Source organism: Phyllobates terribilis, unplaced genomic scaffold (assembly GCF_046119375.1).
Source record: "Phyllobates terribilis strain yellow unplaced genomic scaffold, ASM4611937v1 Scaffold_7__3_contigs__length_470593459, whole genome shotgun sequence".
NCBI lineage: Eukaryota > Metazoa > Chordata > Amphibia > Anura > Dendrobatidae > Phyllobates > Phyllobates terribilis.
Genome location: NW_027362767.1, coordinates 349,586,019 through 349,607,571, shown reverse-complemented (window position 1 = coordinate 349,607,571; position 21,553 = coordinate 349,586,019).

The window sequence follows — 21,553 nt, the reverse complement described above, 5'->3', positions numbered from 1 at the left end:
GGCATGACATGCCTATATCTGTGTCTCCCCCTCCTTTTACTCCTCCACCTCTTTTCTTTTCGCATGACTATATGTACTTGTCACTTTTCCATGTGTTAGTTGTGTCTTCTGAGCAGTTTGTCAGCTTTTGGACACCTTTGAAGGTGTTTTCTATGTGTTTCTATGTGTTTTTGTTTGCCTGCCATTGGTTTTAACGGTGTTCGAAGGTGTTCGACGAACAGTTCGACGAACAGTTCGGCGAACACACGGATGTTCGACGAACCGAACCGAACTCGAACACTACGGGGGTGGCTCAACACTAGTCTTGATCACCTTCACAGGTGTGGTCTTCGTTGGAATGAGATGAGAAAGGGCAAGGCAGGTGAGTGCTGCTCGGTAACTCCTTTACCAGCAGACTATTTGGACATGGTTGGAAGAGAGATGGACGTCCATTTTCTAGAGCGCTGGTGAGCATACTGTTGACTGAGGTCGGCTTGTGTGCTCCTCCTAGACAGACGTCTCCTATTATGACCCAACCAAGGTCAAGCCTCTGTGCGTACGGAGCATTCTGGAAGCCATTGATAGATTCTCTAGATTTGTTGGCTCTCAGTATATCTCTTCCCAAGAGTAAAGCTATTGGAGCTTCTGGGTCCAACTCAGGTATCAGGTGAGCTATACGCTTCAGATGGGGTTGATGTATCGCCACCTCCGGTGAAGGTATCTCAGACCTGTTGTCGGGAATTTGGTTGCACTCCAGGATGGTCGGTAGCAATAGGCAGGTCTGGCCATCTATGGACTCCACTTTGTGTCTGGTAGCTTTCCTCCCCGCCGTCTCAACGGTACCTGAACACGTCTTCAGGCAGTAGGGAGAACCGGGGCCTACAATGCTGAAGTTGTCGAAGAAGATGGACTTGACTAGAGACCTGTTACTTTGGTCATCCAGGATCGCGTATATCTTGATTGCTTTGTCCCTGCGGCCTGCTGGGTAGATTCGGACAAGGCAGATTTTTGAACAGGTTCTTCCTCCAACGAGCCCTCCACAGATCTCTGTACATTTATAGGTGACCTCAGGGGTGCCTTTGACAGTGTTGTTCTGTCTCCCATCATGCTCCTCTGGCAGCGACAGCACTCGAGGGGGTGGTCCAGGGTGCAAGGCTGTATTGTGATCCATGCTGCTGCATTCGGCACATTTCACGCTAGCGTTACAGTTCCTGGCAAGGTGAGAGGTTGTTGCACAACATTTGAAGCAGATGTGACTTCTCCCTGAAGGCTCTGCATTTTGGGAAAGGATGTGGTTTCCTGTGTAGAGGACACTGCTTACTGACGTCTTGAGGTTTATTCTCTTCTGGAGGGTACCTATTTGCCTTGTGAGGAGGACCTGTGGAAGTAATGTTAGTTTTCTGGACTGCCACTGGTGTTCTACTAGCTTTGACACCGGGGGCAGTGGGACATGACAAAGTGAAGTCGAAGCTAGGGTCATTTCTGATTTTAGCTTGCTGGGCAACAAAATCGACAACCACTGTAAAACGGGGGAATGGTACATTATGAGTCTGTTTATAACGCGAACCATATGTGACCCACTTATCTCGTAGGTTGTCAGGAAGTTTTTTGACAATCGGATTGACAGCCCTATCGGTGTCCAGGGATGCTAATCCAGGTAAATCTCCTTCCGCCTGAGCCACCTGTAGCTCCGCTAACAAATCGCTTAGTTCCCTGTGCTTTTGGTAACCCTTAGACACTATTTTGGGAAAATCATCAATTCTCTTATATAAAGCATTTTCTATTGCTTCTATTGACCTATAACACTCATCAAGTCTTTCCCACACATTGCGTAGACCTGTGTGTGGATGCTTTATATTAATGTCTCTGATTCTTTTGGCGTGTTCAGCGGACTCGCTTCCAAGCCACTTTACTAGGAGGTCTAACTCCGCGCTGTAAGAAAGTTCCAAACATCTGATGGCATTCTGGAATGAGGCTCGCCATGACCTATAGTTCTCAGCTCGATCGGTGAACTTTACAAGTCCCTGTGTAATCAGCTCCCGGCAAGCAAGGAGCTTTACAAAGTCCGTGGTGGCTTGGTTATTGCTGATACGAGCTGGTGTTTTATAGTCACGTCTAGTGTGTGGTGTATTACCATACCTGTCGGACGTTTCTGGCTTCAGATAGTCTGTATGAAACCCCTCTGGAGAGGAAGGTGTCTCTTTGAGGCGGGACGGGGGCTGTACCTTCTGCTCGGCGGAACTGTGGCTGTGGTCGACATCTCCGTGCTGGACATCTTCTCGTTTGTAGTAGTGAAGTTCGGGGTTGGATCGTTGGTAATCGGTGTAGGCTGGTCGATGTAATGCGTGAGGGCTGTCATCTCTTCCGTGATGTCGGTTGACGTACTCTGAGACGCGTTGTACTGGATCCTGCTGATCTAGATCTGGTCCCAGAACGTTGCTGTGTTTCTCATAATCAGGATACTCCATGGCTTCCAAGCACTCTGCCTTGGCTATTGTGGCCACTACCTCTATGTCGGTGGCAAGTCTTTCCAGAGACACTCGCAGACATGCATTCTCTGCTTGTAGAACAGCCATTTTTGATTCTTGATCTACTTATCTCAACTTTAATTGCATCTCTTGCACGGCGAAGGAGGATCTCAGCTTCGGCTCGAGCGACTGCAGCAAGCTCTGATATTGATGACTTGCAAGAGCCTGCTCGTGACCTCATTTTGAGTGAGGATGTAGCGTTTCGAGACATGGCGTGCGTAGCTGTAGACTGCTGAATACTTTGGCGGGAAACTGAGTCTATATGCGGACGGGCTTCCGCGTGGCCGGAATGGCGTCGTACTTGCTGGGGTGGGGGGGGGGGCTGGGCTCTTGTTCTCTGTGGCTGTATGGCGGCTTCTATAATGCCCGTATGCGGTGCAGCGTGGGCGTTAGCGGTCCCATACAGTCTGTTCAACCACCGCCTGCGGCCAGGGTCCGTTTTTACTGTTCTGCTTTCCTCCACGTATGATGCTGTGGGGGATTTAGCATACAGCTTAACTCTCATTCATACTCAGTTAAATATACTGTAGCGTTCTGTAATCTTGATTTAATGGTGATGGTATGAACTTGATAGTGTGGTAAAAACTATAACACAATACATAATGATGACAGTCAGTACTGGGTACATTAAAGAAACTATCACTAACATAGTGATAATACAGGTTACAGTAAACATGAGTAACTGAGGTAGATCACTGCCACAGGCTCTATTCTATACAGAATGCATCAACCTGAGTACAGTGCAAGAGGCATTAACTAAATGGTGTATCTCAGAGCACAATACACTTCACTTTACAGTATTTCACACAAAACATGAAAGGCTATGTGCCCACGATGCAGAAATGCTCAGGATTTTTTCCTGAGCATTTCTGCATCTCCCTGGCAGAAAAAACGCATGCGGATTGTACATGCATTTTTCCTGCCAGGGACATGCGGATGTGAAGCGTTCTTCACATGCATTTCTGCATGTGGGTTGACAAGCGCTTTCCAAGTGATTTTAGCATCACTTGGAAAGTGCTTGACAACTTAGTCACACTATATAAATCCATGCAAAATGGAATGGATTTATATAGTGTGACTGTAAAGAATGTTAAAAAATAAAAAAATAGATCTATACTTACCTTCTGATGGCCCCCGCTGTCTTTATTCGCTCCGTCCTGGCGTGCCGGCAGTTCGCGGTACACTACACTGAAGGACCTGCCGTCACATGACTATGACGTCAGCCCAGGTCCTTCAGTCCACCGCGATCTGCTGGCAATCGAAGACAAGGAGACCGGAGGCCATCAGAAGGTAACTATAATATTTATTTTTTATTTTATTCTTTTTTTTACAGGTTCTATGGTACCCGGGTCTGGATTAGAGTCTCCTGTCCTCCAGACCCGGGTACCATCCGCACATTGAAAAGCTTGGATTCCGCATGTACAGATCCAGTGATGCAGAATCCAAGCGTTCCAATGCAAGTCAATGGCGGCGAAAACGCAGCGCTTCCGCAAAATAATTGGTTAGTGCTGAGTTTTTTTCCGCAATGATAACCCGCAGCGGAAATGTCTGCAGCATGTGCACAGCACATGCGGATTATCATTGGGGAACATGACAGGCCTTCTACCATGCGTTTTTTAAGCATTTCTGCAGCGTTTTTGCCGCTGCGGAAATGATTAAAAACACATTGTGGGCACACAGCCTAACTGTATTTGCTCTTACCGGAATCATGTGACAAGAGGAAAGTTGTAGAGTGTAAAGCCAGGCACACGTCTTATCTGCTTCCCTGAAAGCCCAGGAAAAACTGATTACAGGAACTCTTTCTCTCTGAGTAAGGAGGGGGGCGGTCCCTCTGCACACATTATTCTTAACGGGGACAGACTCTTGTGACTATAAGAGTATTACTAGATGATGTGCAGCTTCTAAACAACATAAACAGACAATTGGTGACCTCTACAGGTCACAACTAGAATAACTCTATGAACATTCCCTTAGCTGCTCATGAGTAGACAGAACAGATGTGATTATACAGTTCAACAAAGTCTATGGCACACAGTTCCTGGTTATACTGGGCTACGACAATCCTGTTCGTGATGACAAAAATTACGCGCCCCCTAGGACCGTGGGGTACTCACCGCTGGGTCGGTGGGTTCCTTGGGATAGTCACGGGGGCGTGACCCGGTCCGGGGCCCTGGGCGGTCAATAAAAAGGACAGTTTATTTAGGGGAAAAGTTTTATGACGCCATTGACTCGCCCCCTGGGCTGTGGGGCACCCGGAACCGGGCTTCTATGCGATGCTGGGGGTAGTAGTGGTAACCCGATCCCGTGGCTCATGGTGGTCAGACCAATTGCTGTGGCAGTCTATTTATAGATTTGAATGTCCGACTACGCCACCCGTGGATTGCGGTCAGGGATGACTGCCGCTGCAAGGCAGACCGCTGAGGCTGGTGTTGGTGTGCAGCACAGGGATAGGATAACTCCCCACGGGAAGAGTGTAGCCTCAGGGCAATGTAGGTGGATGCTGGGGGTGATGGTGCAGGCGCAGCATAAATCACACAGAGTCCAATGGTGCAGTTCAGGCTTTTTACTCACAGTTGATATCCAAGTCACTTCTGTCAGCAATGACTGCCCAAGCCATGCTGCTTCCACCAGGTGAGGGGCTCAGTCAACCCCCAGGCAACTCAGGAGTGTGGCACAGGACCCCCCGCTATCCTTTCTCTGGCCTCTCATGCCCCACCAGTGACCACGCTTCTGTCCGGCTGCCTCGGGCCTTCCCTGGTAAAACTTGGCGCCAGTTTCCCTGACCCTATGTGGTGCCTTCCTAGCGGGTGTAGCAAGGGGTCACACCAATAAATGATCACGACCTCTGGTTCTTGGCTGAGGGATGATTTACCTCCACCAACTTGGGAATCCGGTACCCTTCCACAGCCTGACCCTTCACCCGATATAACGCGGGCTTGCAACGGTTGCTGTCCGTTCTGCTCTCTTAGGGTCCCTTCTGCCTTCTTGTTTCTGGAGCCTTTCTACTCCTCTGTCTCTCCTCTTTCCATCCTTCTCCTTCTCTTCTTCTCCTCTCTGGCCCCGGCCTTTTCTCTAGGCCTGCCTCGTGGAGCTGAGCTCAGGCTGAGCCTCGGCTCCCTGTCAGCTCTCTACTCCTTTACTCTGCTTCTCTGAACTCACTCTGAACTGAACTTCTAAGATGGCCCCCACCTTTTATCTAACTCTCTGTGTCTGAGCTCAGGTGACCTGCACCCAATGAGCTCCTTCCTATGCTCCAGAAACCGTCCCCTCTGCTCCTACATCACTGGGTTCTCTCCCCCCTCCCCACTCCAGCCAGGGACATGTTCAGTTGTGCCTGCATAAAATGGTAGCACCGTCGAGCTGTCCCCCGGAAATGGGGTGAGTGTGTGTATGTGTATGCAGCTAAATGAGCCCTGGTCCACACTCCATCCTTACCTGGGAGTGGAATATCACACCTCTGGTTGAGGTGCTATACCCCTGTAGCAACCGAACCCTCGGGGCGCTACACCATCAGTGGTATGTGGCTATAGGTGGCCGCCACTGCTGAAAGAGACTGCTGAGGCCATTGGTCACGCAGCTGGGATGGATTTGCTCCCCACGGGTAGAGCGGGGCGCGAGGGCTACCGGTACAGTTTATGTAGGGGATTGTGGATGTTGGGGTGCAGATAATGACCAGATGACACAGGAATGGTGGTCTCCTCTACCCTTACTTGATGGTGCAGACCGGGGCACTGGTAACAGAAGGTAATGGAGATCTGGACAGCCTAGAAGAAATTTGGGAACCACCTCGCCAGGTGGGGTTGTAGGCCTTACTTTTGTGCTGTCCATGATGCGCCCCCTGGGCCGTGGGGTACTCGGTGCCGGGCCGGTCGTTGCTAGGGGAGATGTCACAGTGGCGGTGACCCGGTCCGTGACCCAGGGCGGTCAATAAAATGGGGTTAGTTATAGGGGATTTATAGTGTTTGTATACAGTTCGTGACGCCACCTGTGGTATGCGGCTACAGGGAGCCGCCGCGGCGGAGCAGGTCCTCTGGAGCTGATGTTAGTGCAGCAGGGATGGTGTGGCTCTCCACAGGTAGAGCTTAGCTCCATGGCAGTGTTGATGTTATAGGTTATGCTGGGTGTTGTAGTGCAGGGATTGATGGCACAGCAATAATCAGTCCAGAACTTAATGGCGGTTTCCTCTTAGCTTTACTGGTGGCGATTAGACAAGCCGGGACTAGGGTACTGGCTAGAAGTGGAAGTCCGGGCAGCCTGGAGGCAAGTAAAGAATCCTCCTTGCCAGGTGAAGTTGGAGGCCTTCCCTTTCCACTAAACTCTTTGGCCCTGCTGCTTGTAGCTGTGCGGTGGCCCTCGTCCCTGAGTGCAACGTTTCTGTGCTCACCCGTATGGCAGGCAGCTCGGGCCTTGCTGGTGCGTCGCTCCCACGTGGCGGTGCTGGGCCCTCTGTGCTGCTGAGCCTCCGGGCGTCTGATGGGGCCAGGAGACCTGCAGTCTCCAGCCCTCCGGTTTCTGCTGCTGGGCTTTAAGTGCCCCACAGCCTCGGACTCCCGTGTCCGGTTCTTCTGTGCTGGTTCTTCTGGGGTGAGCTGCCGTGCAGCTCCAGTCCCCAGCTCCTCTCTCCTCGACGTCCTGACTTCAACTCCTCACACTAAGACTAACTAACCCCACACCCAGATCCCAGTTGCTAAGGGGAGGAACTCCCCTTGCTGGTCTGGAGCCAGGAAAGTGTTGCATGCTTAGTAAAACCTGATTAGGGGACCCCTGCTTGCTTCCAGGCATGGCATCACCTCTTGTGAGGGAGGCAATGCCACTGTGGCAACCGGACCCCCGGCGTGCCACATTCTCTTTGGCCCTACTGCCTAAAGCTATGCTGCCGCCCTCTTTCCTGAGTGATCGTTAAATCCTAGCCCATATGGCAGGCAGCTCGAGCCTTTTACAGGTGTCGCTCCTTTCTGGCGGCTGTAGGCTCTAGTATGCTGCTGAGCTGCCGGGTGTTTGGTGGGACCAGGCAACCTGCAGTCTCCTGCCCTCTGGATTTAGGTGATGGGACTTCAGTACCCGAGCAACCACGGACTCCGGTGTCTTGTTTCTGGCGCTTTTCTCTGGGGCGAGCTTGGTCATGTGGCGCCCCTGAGGGTTCAGTCGCCACAGGGGTACTGCACTTCAGATAGAGGTGTGGTATCTCCTCTTCCAGGTAAGGATGGAGCATCACCCAGGACCCCACTTCACACTCAACACTACACCACTCCTGTCCTGCAGGGGGCCTAAATGCACCAGGGTGCTGCCCCGTTCCGGATAGAGGAGATGGGGGGGAACCAAAGATAGGGGGAACCATGTAGTGGGTGAGGGTGGAGGACACACTTACAGGAAGCACTTATAGCGACATATATAATCTACAGCCATCTTAAGCTCAAGGTCTTTTGGTTGTGGTCTTCTGTCAGGGTCCAGTAAGAGGCTGTAGCTTGCTGAAGATTCACGGTCCTCGTTCTCAGGCCTCGAGACGAGGAGCGGGTCAGAGTAAACCAGTGTCTCTGCACGATCAGGGTCCCATTCTAAGAAGGCCTTGAGGGGAGCGGAGGAGATAGGCTCCACAGGCAAAAGGATCCCAGGGGGATACGGATGGAGCGGAGTCGCCACCTGTATTCCTCACTCTGGCCAAGCCAGAGGGATTCCTGCTGCAAGAGGGGTGACCGGCCCCCGATATCTGACTGTGTACTTCACGGCACTGTTGGAAAAGCCCGGCGGCTTAGTAGATCCCAGGGAGGGACACAAGCGGGAGGAGAAGGATAAAGAGAGGGAGAAGGAGAGGAACACACCGACGGGGTCTTGACAGGTGCTCCTGATCTACCTGGGAAGTGCTGAACCCCCTTCCTGGTGGCCGCAGCGCGCCACGGGAGGCAGAGAGAAGCTTTGCAGCGGCTACTTCACTAAAGTGAGTAAAACCTGGATGACTTCATTTACCGTCTCCGCTTGGTTATTCCCGCGCGGCCCTGCACCCACCATCCCTCCACTCAGTACATCTGACACGGCCCTTAGACCTACTCCACCTGTGGGGAGTAGTACCAACCAAGCTGCCAGAATATCAGCCTCAGAGGACTGTCGCAGCGCTGGTGGCCTTCCCCAGAAACCACAGGTGGCGTAGTCGAATAACCACTCATCAACAAGTCCATTATTTTTCATGTGACAACCCTGGGCACGGACCGGGTCATGGCCACGACGACATCCCACTCTGCCATCCTGCATTGGCCCGGCTCCGGGTACCCCATCGCTCAGGGAGGGAGCGTCAGTGATAGCTCCCCTCCCCAGGTTCTCCCTCGTCTTTCACTCACTCTCCTCCGTCCCCAACTGACTCTCCTCCGTTTCCCACTGACTCTCCTAACCCCCGCCTCCGGGCCCCAATTTAAAGGGGAAGCTTCCCTGAAAGCGGGTTAGAGCTCTCCCTTCTGGTCTGGAGCCAGGAAAAGTGTTGGATGCTGGTGTTACCTGATAAGGGGACACCTCCTTGCTTCCAGACATGGCATCACCCCCTGTGAGGGAGGCAATGCCAATGTGGCAACCGAACTCCTGGGGTGCCACACTAGCCAAAAAGTCCAGGCCAAAGAGTCTATTATTTAGTGCTGCCCGATCTATCAGTTGGCAGTTAATTTTTTTGACAAGACCAATTTTCCAAAGAGGCTCACAGAAGACGATAATGGAAGCAGACGACAATGAAATCCCAGATGGAACCTCTTGCCCCCACTGTCCAAAGATCTGTGGCTCATGATCGGCCATCTTATAATGTAAATTTAGTCTTAGAGTTTCCTATAGGAATATTCTGTCTGTTAGGTAAATAATAAGTTAACAGTAGTAAAATATCTTTCTTGTTCGCTGGTGAACGATAAGTCTAAACATGTGTTTGCTTCAGCTGTGCACAAAACTTTGCAAAGATCAGTGAAAAAAACCTGTGAAACTCATTTATGGGTATAAGGTGTATAACAGGGGTGCCTAATCCATTGTCCATACAGAAAAGTGATATACTGTAACATCACACCTCTCAGTCTCTCAGATTGCCACCATATGTTCGCCTTTTATGTCAAAATACTGTCAATCCATGAAATATAACATTCACAAGGTAACATTCCTGCCATTGTTCATTCCGTAGCACAGCGATTTTCTGGTCTTAGAATATTCAATAAAATCTCCTGCCTAACATGTTTTATTAAAATGCAATATCCACATGCTGCCAGAAATCATTTGGCTTTGTATCCAATTGCAGGTTAAGAAAAAGACAGTTGTCAACAAAATTGACAGACAGCTGTAGGGTTGTACCGGTTGTTATTAATCCCTTGCAAATACGAGAAAATCCTGAATGAGAAATTCCATGAAGGTCTCTGCAGTTTTAGCATTTCCCCTGATGGTGGGAGGTTACTGGTTTTAGTCCATTTATCATTGATTGATAGCAATCATGGGAACAAAGAAGGCCATAACCCATGGCATGGAAATAAAAGATCACTACTTTATGATCACATGATGAAATCTTTTCTGGAAGAAAAGCTGAAGATACATAGTACAGTTAACAGGTGTTACGGGTCCGGGTGGTGGAACCTCTGTGCCGAGGTGCAAGGAGGGACCCAGAGGGGCGTGACTAAGTATCCTCCCGAACCGACCCTGGTCGTACGGCAGCTAACGACACCGTGACCAGGGAGGATCCGGGCTGAGGGACCAGGTGCTACTCTGGGGATGACCTTGTAAGAGAGCAGGTGGCTCCCACGGGTCAATGACTGGGACTGACCGGTATGGCGGATGGACACGGCAAGCAGGCGGAAGTCTCTGGTAGCAGACAGGTGCTCACAGTTCGAGAAAGCAGGGTAAGTAGCAGTCTTTAGGTTTACCAGGAAGGTGGTCACAGCAAGTGACGGCAGGGTCTCCAGGCAGGCTGGCAGGAAACAGGCAGGTGCTCCCAGGTGAGCGGGCTGACAGACGAGGCGGGTAACTGGCAGATAACTGGTGGGCGCTCCCAGGTGATCCGGCAGACAGACGAGGCAGGTAACTGGCAGGTAACAGGTGGGCGCTCCCAGGAGAGCGGGCAGACAAACGAGGCAGGTAACAGACGGGTGCTCCCAGGTGAGCGGCTGACGGACACAGCAGGTAACAGGCGGGTGCTCCCAGGTGAGCGGGCAGACAGACGAGGCAGGTAACTGGCAGGTAACTGGTGGGCGCTCCCAGGTGAGCGGTCTGACAGACAAGGCAGGCGGATGCTCCCAGGTGAGGGGACAGATAGCCAAGGCAGGTAACAGGTGAGCGCTCCAGGTGAGCAGGCTGGCAGGCTCGGCAGGTAACGGGCAGATAACAGGCTGGCAGGCAGGACGAGAAGTCAGGCTAGCAGCGGGACCTGAGGGCTAAAGCACAGATCAGACACAGTGCAAACAACTTTGCTCGGGCACCTCCATTTTGGAGGAGGTGCCTTATATATGGGAGGTCCTCCGGCAATTGGCCGGGGACTCCTTAGGACGGCGCGCGCGGTCCCTTTAAGAGAGGGGGAGCGGGCGCGCGCCCTAAGCACACAGCCGGAGAAGGAGCGCGTGCCGGAAGCAGCGGGGAGAGAAGCGCTAGAGGACGCCGCGCCAGGAGCGGGGAGGTGAGAGGGACGGCGTCTCTGCCTAGCAAGACACAGAGACGCCGATGCTACAGTACCCCCCCCCCCCTTTAGGCCCCCTCTTTTTTAGGCCAGAAAGAAATTTTTCAAGGAGAAGCGGGGCGTTGATGCTCTCCCTGGGTTCCCAAGTTCTCTCCTCAGGACCAAACCCCTTCCAATCTACCAGAAAAAAGGTCTTTCCTCTTACCCTCTTGGTGGCCAGAATACTCTCTACCTCAAAGACATCTTCAGCGGAAACCGGAGCAGGGGGAGTACCTGGATTGTTGGAAAAATAGTTAAAGACAACGGGTTTGAGGAGAGATACGTGGAAGGAGTTGGGAATCCGTAAGGTGGCCGGGAGTTTTAATTTGTAAGCCACTGGATTAATTTGCCTGAGGATTTCGAAAGGGCCGATGAAGCGAGGACCTAACTAGAGATGAGCGTTGTTCTACTCGAACTGTTCGCCAATCTCAAATTCGAGCTGTTTTGGGCGGTGTTGAAGCCGTTCGGCGAACACGAACAATTTGAGAAAAATTTGGCTGTTCGAGGTTATGTTCGATTACTGTTCGTGCACCAAAATCATAACTGGATTTTTTCTCAGTAATGATGAAAATTAATGTTAATACGCAGTTTGAGTGTACAGCGGGGTGGGGGGAGGGGCAGGGGATGGATCTCTGAAGGAACAATGAAGATCTCCATTTTTTTTTTCTCTTTCCCGCATTTACAGTGGGGAGGTGCAATCTGTCAGCCTATATCAGCAGCGCACACACGGAGCGAAGTGCTTTTTTTCACACAAGCAAGGGCATGTGTCATTGGCAGTGTATGTCACATGTCCTTGCCCTATAAGACCAAGCCATTTTCCCCGTCGCCACCATTTTCTCACTGCTGCAGCTGCGTGTTAGACGGCACCGCTGTTGCTGTGTGCGCTATACCTTGTTAATTTCAAGCCAATTTTCGCACAAATCTACAGATAGCTTGGGAGTAGGGAATAGTTGTGATTGCAGTCCTTTTAAGGACTAGGTTACAGCATTTCCTACGACTTTTATCAGGCAGGTCTGTGCTCTTAAATAGATAGATTGTGGGAGTAAAGACTAATTGTAATTGGAGTCCTTTTCAGGACTAGGTTACATAAGTTCCTATCAGTTTTTGCCAGGCAGGTCTGTGCCAGTGCTGTGCAAGTTTTTTTCACAGCATTTGGCTGAATCTAGCAAAGCTAATCCTTTTTGGCCTATTGCAGAGTGTGTTAGTCAGTGGAGTAGCCTATCTGTGTTGCAAGATATACCACCTGTGTATAGAATACCGATTTTTTTACTGCACCTAGTGAAGTAAAATCTTTTGGGCATAGCATCATTCTATTAGTCCATCTATACTGACCTACATCAGGTTGCAAATTGAATATAATTTTTTTCTGCATCTAGCTCTGAAAAAATATTGGGCTTCTAGCTGTGTGTGGGACTTGTTGTATTAGTCCATCTATACTGACCTCCATCAGGTTGCAAACTGCATATATTTTTTTCTTCATCTACCACTGAAAAAATATTGGGCTTCTAGCTGTGTGTGGGACTTGTTCTATTAGTCCATCTATACAGACCTCCATCAGGTTGCAAACTGAATATATTTTTTTCGGCATCTACCTCTGAAAAAATATTGGGCTTCTAGCTGTGTGTGGGACTTGTTGTATTATTCCATCTATACTGACCTCCATCAGGTTGCAAACTGAATATATTTTTTTCTGCATCTACCTCTGAAAAAATATTGGGCTTCTCGCTGTGTGTGGGACTTGTTGTATTAGTCCATATATACAGACCTCCATCAGGTTGCAAACTGAATATATTTTTTTCTGCATCTACCTCTGAAAAAATATTGGGCTTCTAGCTGTGTGTGGGACTTGTTGTATTAGTCCATCTATACTGACCTCCATCAGGTTGCAAACTGAATATATTTTTTTCTGCATCTACCTCTGAAAAAATATTGGGCTTCTAGCTGTGTGTGGGGCTTGTTCTATTAATCCATCTATACAGACCTCCATCAGGTTGCAAACTGAATATATTTTTTTCTGCATCTACCTCTGAAAAAATATTGGGCTTCTAGCTGTGTGTGGGACTTGTTGTATTAGTCCATCTATACTGACCTCCATCAGGTTGCAAACTGAATATATTTTTTTCTGCATCTACCTCTGAAAAAATATTGGGCTTCTAGCTGTGTGTGGGACTTGTTCTATTAATCCATCTATACAGACCTCCATCAGGTTGCAAACTGAATATATTTTTTTCTGCATCTACCTCTGAAAAAATATTGGGCTTCTAGCTCTGTGTGGGACTTGTAGTATTAGTCCATCTATACTGACCTCCATCAGGTTGCAAACTGAATATATTTTTTTCTGCATCTACCTCTGAAAAAATATTGGGCTTCTAGCTGTGTGTGGGACTTGTTCTATTAATCCATCTATACAGACCTCCATCAGGTTGCAAACTGAATATATTTTTTTCTGCATCTACCTCTGAAAAAATATTGGGCTTCTAGCTGTGTGTGGGACTTGTTGTATTAGTCCATCTATACTGACCTCCATCAGGTTGCAAACTGAATATATTTTTTTCTGCATCTACCTCTGAAAAAATATTGGGCTTCTAGCTGTGTGTGGGACTTGTTCTATTAATCCATCTATACAGACCTCCATCAGGTTGCAAACTGAATATATTTTTTTCTGCATCTACCTCTGAAAAAATATTTGGCCTTCTAGCAGTGTGTGGGACTTTCTCTATTTGTCCATCTATACTGACCTCCATCAGGTTGCAAATTAAAAATAATTTTTATCTGCATCTAGCTCTGAAAAAATATTTGGCCTTCTAGCAGTGTGTGGGACTTTCTCTATTAGTCCATCTATACTGACCTCCATCAGGTTGCAAATTAAAAATAATTTTTATCTGCATCTAGCTCTGAAAAAAAATTTGGCCTTCTAGCAGTGTGTGGGACTTTCTCTATTAGTCCATCTATACTGACCTCCATCAGGTTGCAAATTGAATATAATTTTTTTCTGCATCTAACCCAGCCAATAGTTTTGGCCTAATACCACAGTTTGGCCACTCAGCTCTGCTCGGTTACCATCCATTGTTTTTTTGTGCAAACAACTCCAGAGTTGTTAATTAGTTAACCACCAAAATGAGTGGAAAAAGGCCTGCTGCTGATGGAAAGGGGAATAGGCGTGTTGGGAAGGGGAAAAAAGGTTGTGTCCGTGGGGTAGGTGTTAAAGCAACAGTAACATCTGCAGAAGAAAGACCAACTTCCAGCCAAACTAAAATGTCTACTTCTTTTAGCGGACAATGTGATAAGATCCCTTTCTTACGGCCACGCCAATCGCTACAAATTCCAGATGAGGCACAAAAACAGCAGGTGCTTCAACAGATATCAAGTGCTCCTTTAAGTGGGCTCTCCTCCACATCAACTTCAACATCACAAATACTCCAGTCCTCAAAGGTGTCACCCCAATCGCACTTGCTTCCTCACAGCTCCCAAATCTCCAGCTGCCCGTCTGAGTATGAGGTAGAACAGATGGTTGAGTCTGCAGAGCTGTTTACTCATACTATAGCCTGGGAATCAGAGGTCGACTCCAGCGCTTCTGTGAATCCAGACGAGGAAATGATCTGCACTGATGCCCAGAATCTTTATGAGTCGGATCCAGGACCAGACGCAGAAGGTTCTGACCATAATGTAGACCCTCATTCCCAAACTGTAACTCCTGTTGGTGGAGACAATGAGGAAGACGATGATAAGACTCAAATACCTGATTGGAGCGACAACTTTAGTTTTTTGTCAGGGCAGGAACAGGTTGGCTCTGAGGACGACGGGTGTGATAACGCACAGGGTGATGATGATGAGGTTGGAGATCCCACTTACTGTCAACCCACAGTCAGCCAAGAGATGAGGTCAGCAGAGGAGGTGGAGGAAGATGCTAGTGACGACGAGGTCAGGTTGCGCCTTCCTGGACAGAGACGTAGTACTGGAAGCACGTCAACAACTGCATCCTCAAACACAACTCTGCCTCTCACCACAAGTCGTGGTGGCTCTTCAGGTCGCATGGGTGCTAAGCCTTGCATAGCCTGGGCATTTTTTCAGATCGATAAAGATGACCCAACTCGTCTTATCTGTAACATTTGTCAGCAAAAGCTAAGTAGAGGCCAAAAAATACATAGTTTGAGTACTTCATGCATGAACCGGCACATGGACATGAAGCATAAGTTGCAGTGGGAAGCTCAGTGTGCTACAATGAGGCCTAGCCGGCCGGGCCAACCACCGTCTGCCATATCTTGTGCATCCGCGGCCTGTTCATCCTCTGTGACTGGGGGGACAGCAGTCACACCTGTTTTGGGGCGCAGACCTGCCACCTCTTTACCCGCAACAGCCAGCGTGATTGGCAGGTCATCATGTTCTTTGGAGGTGGTAACACCAGCTGGTGTTGAGCGCTGTCCGACATCGATAGCACTACCTTTGGATCAAGGCAACCTAACATGTCCGCCTGCATCTTCCTCACAGACCGGCAGTTTGCCGGGGACACCCTTATCAACCCCGTCTAAGCACAATAGCCAGCCCTCGGTCCCTCAGATGTGGACAAGTAAAAGACCATTTCCTCCTAGCCATGAGAAAGCTAAGAGGTTGAATTTCACCATCTGCAAGTTCTTAGCTGCAGAAATGCTGCCTTTCCACCTGGTGGACACAGAGGATTTTCGAGACCTTATGTCCGTCGCAGTGCCCCAGTACCAGATGCCCAGTCGGCATTTCTTCTCAAAGAAAGGTGTGCCTGCGCTCCACCAGCATGTCGCACACAACATCACCGCTTCTTTGAGAAACTCTGTGTGTGACAGGGTGCATTTCACCACAGACACTTGGACGAGTAGGCATGGACAGGGGCGTTACATGTCGCTGACTGGGCACTGGGTAACTATGGTGACAGCAGGACAAGGGGCTGCTGTCCAAGTCTTGCCGTCCCCACGAGTTGTGCGTCAATCCTCTTTATGTCAAAGTTCCTCCACTGCTTCTGCCTCCTCAACCTCCTCTCGGTCTTCCACCTGCACCCAAAGCCTGTCTGTTCATGCCACAAGCTTTCTAACTGCGCAGAAGGGATCCTGCACACCTCCTTACTATGCTGGCAGTAGGGCTCAACGTCATCAGGCGGTTTTTACATTGAAATGTCTGTGAAATGTGAGTCACACAGCTGAGGAGTTGTGGTCAGCTTTGGAGAACCAATTTCATGAATGGTTGTCTCCACTGGACCTGAAACCAGGGAAGGCCATGTGCGACAATGCTGCAAACCTGGGTGCGGCCCTTCGCCGGGGCAATGTCACACACGTGCCTTGTATGGCTCACGTGTTGAACCTGGTTGTCCAGCAATTTTTAGCCCACTATCCCAGACTAGATGGCCTTCTGCAGAGGGCACGGTCGCTGTGTGCTCACTTTCGCCATTCGCATCCCGCAGCTCAGCGACTTACATCTCTACAGAAGTCGTTGGGCCTGCCACTTCACCGGCTAAAATGCGATGTGCCTACCCGGTGGAATTCAACTCTGCACATGTTGCAGCGACTGTGGCAGCACCGACAAGCCCTGGTGCAATACGTTCTGACGTATAGCCTGGGCCAACGAGATCCAGAGGTGGGACAAATCACGCTGGAGGAGTGGTCTCAGATCAGGGACCTATGCACCCTTCTGCACAGTTTTGAAATGGCGACGAAGATGTTTAGTGCTGACGATGCCATTATCAGCATGACTATTCCGGTGATTTACATGCTGGAGCACATGTTAAACAGAATTCGGAGTCAGGTGGTGGCACAAGAGGAGGTGGAGGAAGTAGAGGAGGAGGAGTTGTATGCGGAAGGGCTAACATCTGCAAGGTCCAGACGGTCGGCAGCACCAAGGCGGCAGGCATGTGAGGGTGGGGGAGATGGTTTTACCAGGGCGCATGGTAGCAGCCAAACTAGTGAGGAAGGTGCAGGAGCCCAGGAAGAAGTGGAGGACGAACTGATGGAAGACTCATCAGATGAGGGAGACCTTGATCACATTTCTGTTGTGCGAGGTTGGGGGGAGAGGACAGAGGAAGGAAGCATGATTGTTACCTCGCCACCAACACAACAGGGACTTGGTGCTCCTGGATGCGCAACACACATGAGTGCCTTCTTGCTGCACTACCTGCAACATGACCCTCGAATTGTGAGAATTAGAAATAATCCTGACTACTGGGTTGCCACACTGTTAGATCCCCGGTACAAAAGTAAATTTGCAGAAATTATTCCTGCCATAGAAAGGGATGCACGCATGCAGGAGTATCAGCAGAGACTGTTGCAGAATCTTACATGTGCTTTTCCACAAAATACAACTGGTGCACGTAGTGAATCTCACAGTTCCAACTTGCCAACCGTGGGACCGTCAAGTGTTCAGCACTCAAACCGTAACAGAACCACAGTATCTGCTGGTAACATCAATTTTGCGGAATCATTTCACCACTTTTTTAGCCCATCCTTTGCAAGGCCACAGGAGACAAGAAGTCTGACACATAGTCAACGCCTAGAGACGATGGTACAGGAGTATCTCCAAGTAAACATTGAAGCCACGACTGTGTCACTGGACCCTTGCTCTTTTTGGGCTTCCAATCTGGATAAATGGCCGGAGCTAGCCACTTACGCCTTGGAGATCTTGTCATGCCCCGCAGCCAGCGTTCTGTCTGAACGTGTGTTCAGCGCTGCTGGTGGTGTGCTGACAGATAAGCGCACGCGGCTCTCCACTGATAATGTAGACAGACTCACGTTCATAAAGATGAACAAATCATGGATCCGAAACGACTTTTCTACCCCTGTGTCATCCTGGGGAGAGTAAAAGCTTTGATTATTGGTTAAAATCACCCTACCAACCGTTTTAAGCTTTCAAATTACTAATCATGTTTATCTGTATCTTGGCTGGAAAATAATTTGGGCTTTGTAGCAGTGTGCAGCACTGATTCTATTAGGCCATCTATAATAAGCTCCACCAGATTTAAAATTACTAATCATGTTTATCTGTATCTTGACTGGAAAATAATTTGGGCTTTGTAGCAATGTGCAGCACTCATCCTATTAGGCCATCTATACTAAAGCTTCACCAGATTTAAAATTAATAATAATTTTTAGCTGCATCTAGCCCGGAAAATAATTTTGGGGCTCTGAGATGCGTAAGACACATAAGTGCCTTCTTGCTGCACTACCTGCAGCATGACCCTCATATTGTCAGAACTGAAGTAATCATGACTACTGGGTTGCCACACTCTTAGATCCCCCAAACTTTTCTATCAACCTTTTCATTTTAATAAAGACCAAAAAAATGGTCATTTTTGAAATTATAAGCATTAGCAGGTTGTTAGAAACTGAAATCAAACAGTTTTCAACTCAAAACTTTATTCTAGGTGATGTTACATTTTCACATAGGACCCCTTGTTCGAAAGGAGCTTCTGAACTCTCTCGTCCATTGAATTTGTCAGGTTTTGGATGGTTTCTGCTTCAATTGTTTTGCATGAGGACAGAATACCCTCCCAGAGCTGTTGCTTAGATGTAAACTGCCTCCCGCCATCATAGACACTCCTTTTAATGATGCTCCAAAGGTTCTGAATGGGGTAGAGGTCAGGGGAGCATGGGGGTCACACCATAAGTTTGTCCCCTTTTCTGCCCATATCAGCCAGAGATGCAGATGTTTCATGTGCAGCATGAGATGGTGCATTATCATGCAGAAAAATGATCTTGCTGTGAAATACATGGTTCTTCTTCTTGAACCATGGCAGGAAGTGCTGTTTGAGAAAATCCACATACATTATGGAGTTCATCTTTAGCGCCTTCAGGGATCCTAAAGGGGCCGACAATCTCTCTCCCCATGATTCCAGCCCAAAACATTACTCCACCTCCTCCTTGTTGGCGCTGTAGCAGTGTTTGCGTGGGGTGTCCATCAACCAGCCATCCTCCACTCCATCCATCTGGACCATCGAGCGCTGCACGGCACTCATCCGTGAACAAAACAGTTTTGAAATCAGTCTTCATGTAATGTTTGGCCCACTGGAGCCGTTTCTGCTTGTGTGAAGTGGATAGAGGAGGTCGACAGGATGGCGTATGCACAGCTGCAAACCTCTGAAGGACCCTGGATCTTGTTGTTCGGGGGACGTTGGAGGCACAAGCAGCTTCAAAAACTTGTCTGCTGCTATGACAAGGCTTTTTTGCCGCTGCTCTTTCAACCTGACGTAATTGCCTGTAGGAAAGAGTCCTCATTTTGCCCTTATCAGCACGCACACGTGTGTACTGTGAATCAGCTACATACTTCTTGATTGCCAAGAAACTTCATCCTGATCATCGCACAATGTTGATTGTAGTCATGCCTTGACCTAAACACTCCACAATTTGTTGCTTCTCAGCAGCCGACACATCCTTTTTCTTTCCCATTTTGGCAGAAAATGTAGGCTGCTTAATAATGTGAGAGAGCCTTCTTAAGTAGTCTTGCCTTTCATTGGACACACCTGCCAAACTAATTAGCACAGGTGTCTGCAATTGCTTACAGTGATATAAAGAGCCCTGACACACATCACCATCAATGAGTTTAACTGACAAACAAACAAATTCTTCCCTTATCACTCCTAAACACATTTTGCATAATAATTTGGAACACAGTGTACATGTGCTTTTCCACAAAACACCAGTGGTTCACGTAGTGAATCTTACAGTTCTAACTTGCCAACCGTGGTCTGTATGGAGTTGTTCAATAAAGGGCCCAAAATTAAGATAACATAGATGAGAGAGGTCTCTATGAATAGGAATTCCTAAGTATTTGATACCCTGTGAGGGCCAGGCAAAGGGAAAGTTGGACTGGATGGAATCCTATATGGATTTGGGGAGGGAGACATCGAGGTCCTCAGACTTCGCTGCATTGATTTTAAAATTTGACCATGTAACAAAGTGATCTATTTCAGCCATAACAGCATGGATGGATATATGTGATTGAGTGATATATACTAGGACATCATTAGCAAATAGAGAGCACTTGTACTCGGTGCCTCCCACCTCAATCCACCTAATATTGGGGTTATGGCGAATTGATGAGAGCAGGTGCTCCGTCACTAGGATGTATAAGAGAGGGGACAGAGGACATCCCTGCCTTGTCCCATTGGTGATTGTGAAAGGTGATGAAAATGTTCTGACGCGCCCCCTGGGCCTTGGGACACCCGGAGCCGGACCCTTTTTGGTGGATGCTGGTGGTTGTAGTCTCCATGGCGGCAACCCGGTTCCGTGGCTCAGGGCGGTCAAACCAGTGGCGGAACTATTTATGTGGTTTTGATGTTTAAATGTCCGACTACGCCACCCGTGGATTGCGGTCAGAGTGAACTGCCGCTCCAGGGCAGACCGCTGAGGCTGGTGTTGTGGGTGCAGCAGAGCGTAGCATAACTCCCCATGGGAGGAGTATAGCCTCAGGGCAGTGTATGCGGAGGATGGGGGTGATGGTGCAGGGCAGCAGCAGTAATGACACGGAGTCAGTGATGCAGTCCAGGGCCTTTACTCACAGTTCTTATTATCCAGACCACGTCTGCAGGTAACGGTTGCCCACGTCGTACTGTGCTCACCAGGTGAGGGGCTCAGACAACTCCCAGATAACTTTGGAGTGCTTCACAGGACCCCCTTTGTGTGTCCTTTGTCTGGCCTTTCTTACCAACCCTTCTGTCCGGCTGCCTCGGGCCTCCTCTTGGTAAACTTGGCGCCAGTTTCCCTGACCCTATGTGGTGCCTTCCTAGCGGGTGTAGCGAGGGGCTGTGCCACATAAAATGTCACAGCCTCCTGTTTCTAGCTGAGGGTCGTTTCCTGCCTCCACTAGTTTCGGGGACCGGTCTCCCCCTTTGGCCTGACCCCTCCACGCAGGTGGATTCGGGCGTGCGGTGGCGACTCGCCCGTCCGCACCCCTGAGATCCCTTCGTTCCTCGTTCCTGGAGCCTTCTCCGCTCCTCTTCCTTCCTTCTCCCTCTTCCAGGCCTGGGCCTCTGTTACTAGGCCCGCCTCCGGAGCAGAGCTCATGCAGAGCCCCTGCTCCCTGCCACTTCTGCTCAGACTTCTCTGCACTGAACTAAGATGGTGCCCACCTTTTATACTCCCTTCTCAATGCACCCAGGAACTGCTTCCTCCCTGCTCCTGCACTACAGGGTTCCCCTTCCTCAGTGTTCCCTCCCCCCACTCCAGCCAGGGACAGGGACTGTCGTGCCCATCTCAGGGGCATATTGGTCGCCCTGCCCCACGGCAATGTGGTGTAATGCATGCAGGTGTCGGGTCCTGATCCACACTACATCCTTACCTGAGAGTGAGATATCACACCTCTGGGTGAGGTGCAATACCTCTGTAGCAACCGAGCCCTCAGGGTGCTACAGTTCCATTTATCTTCAGCCTAG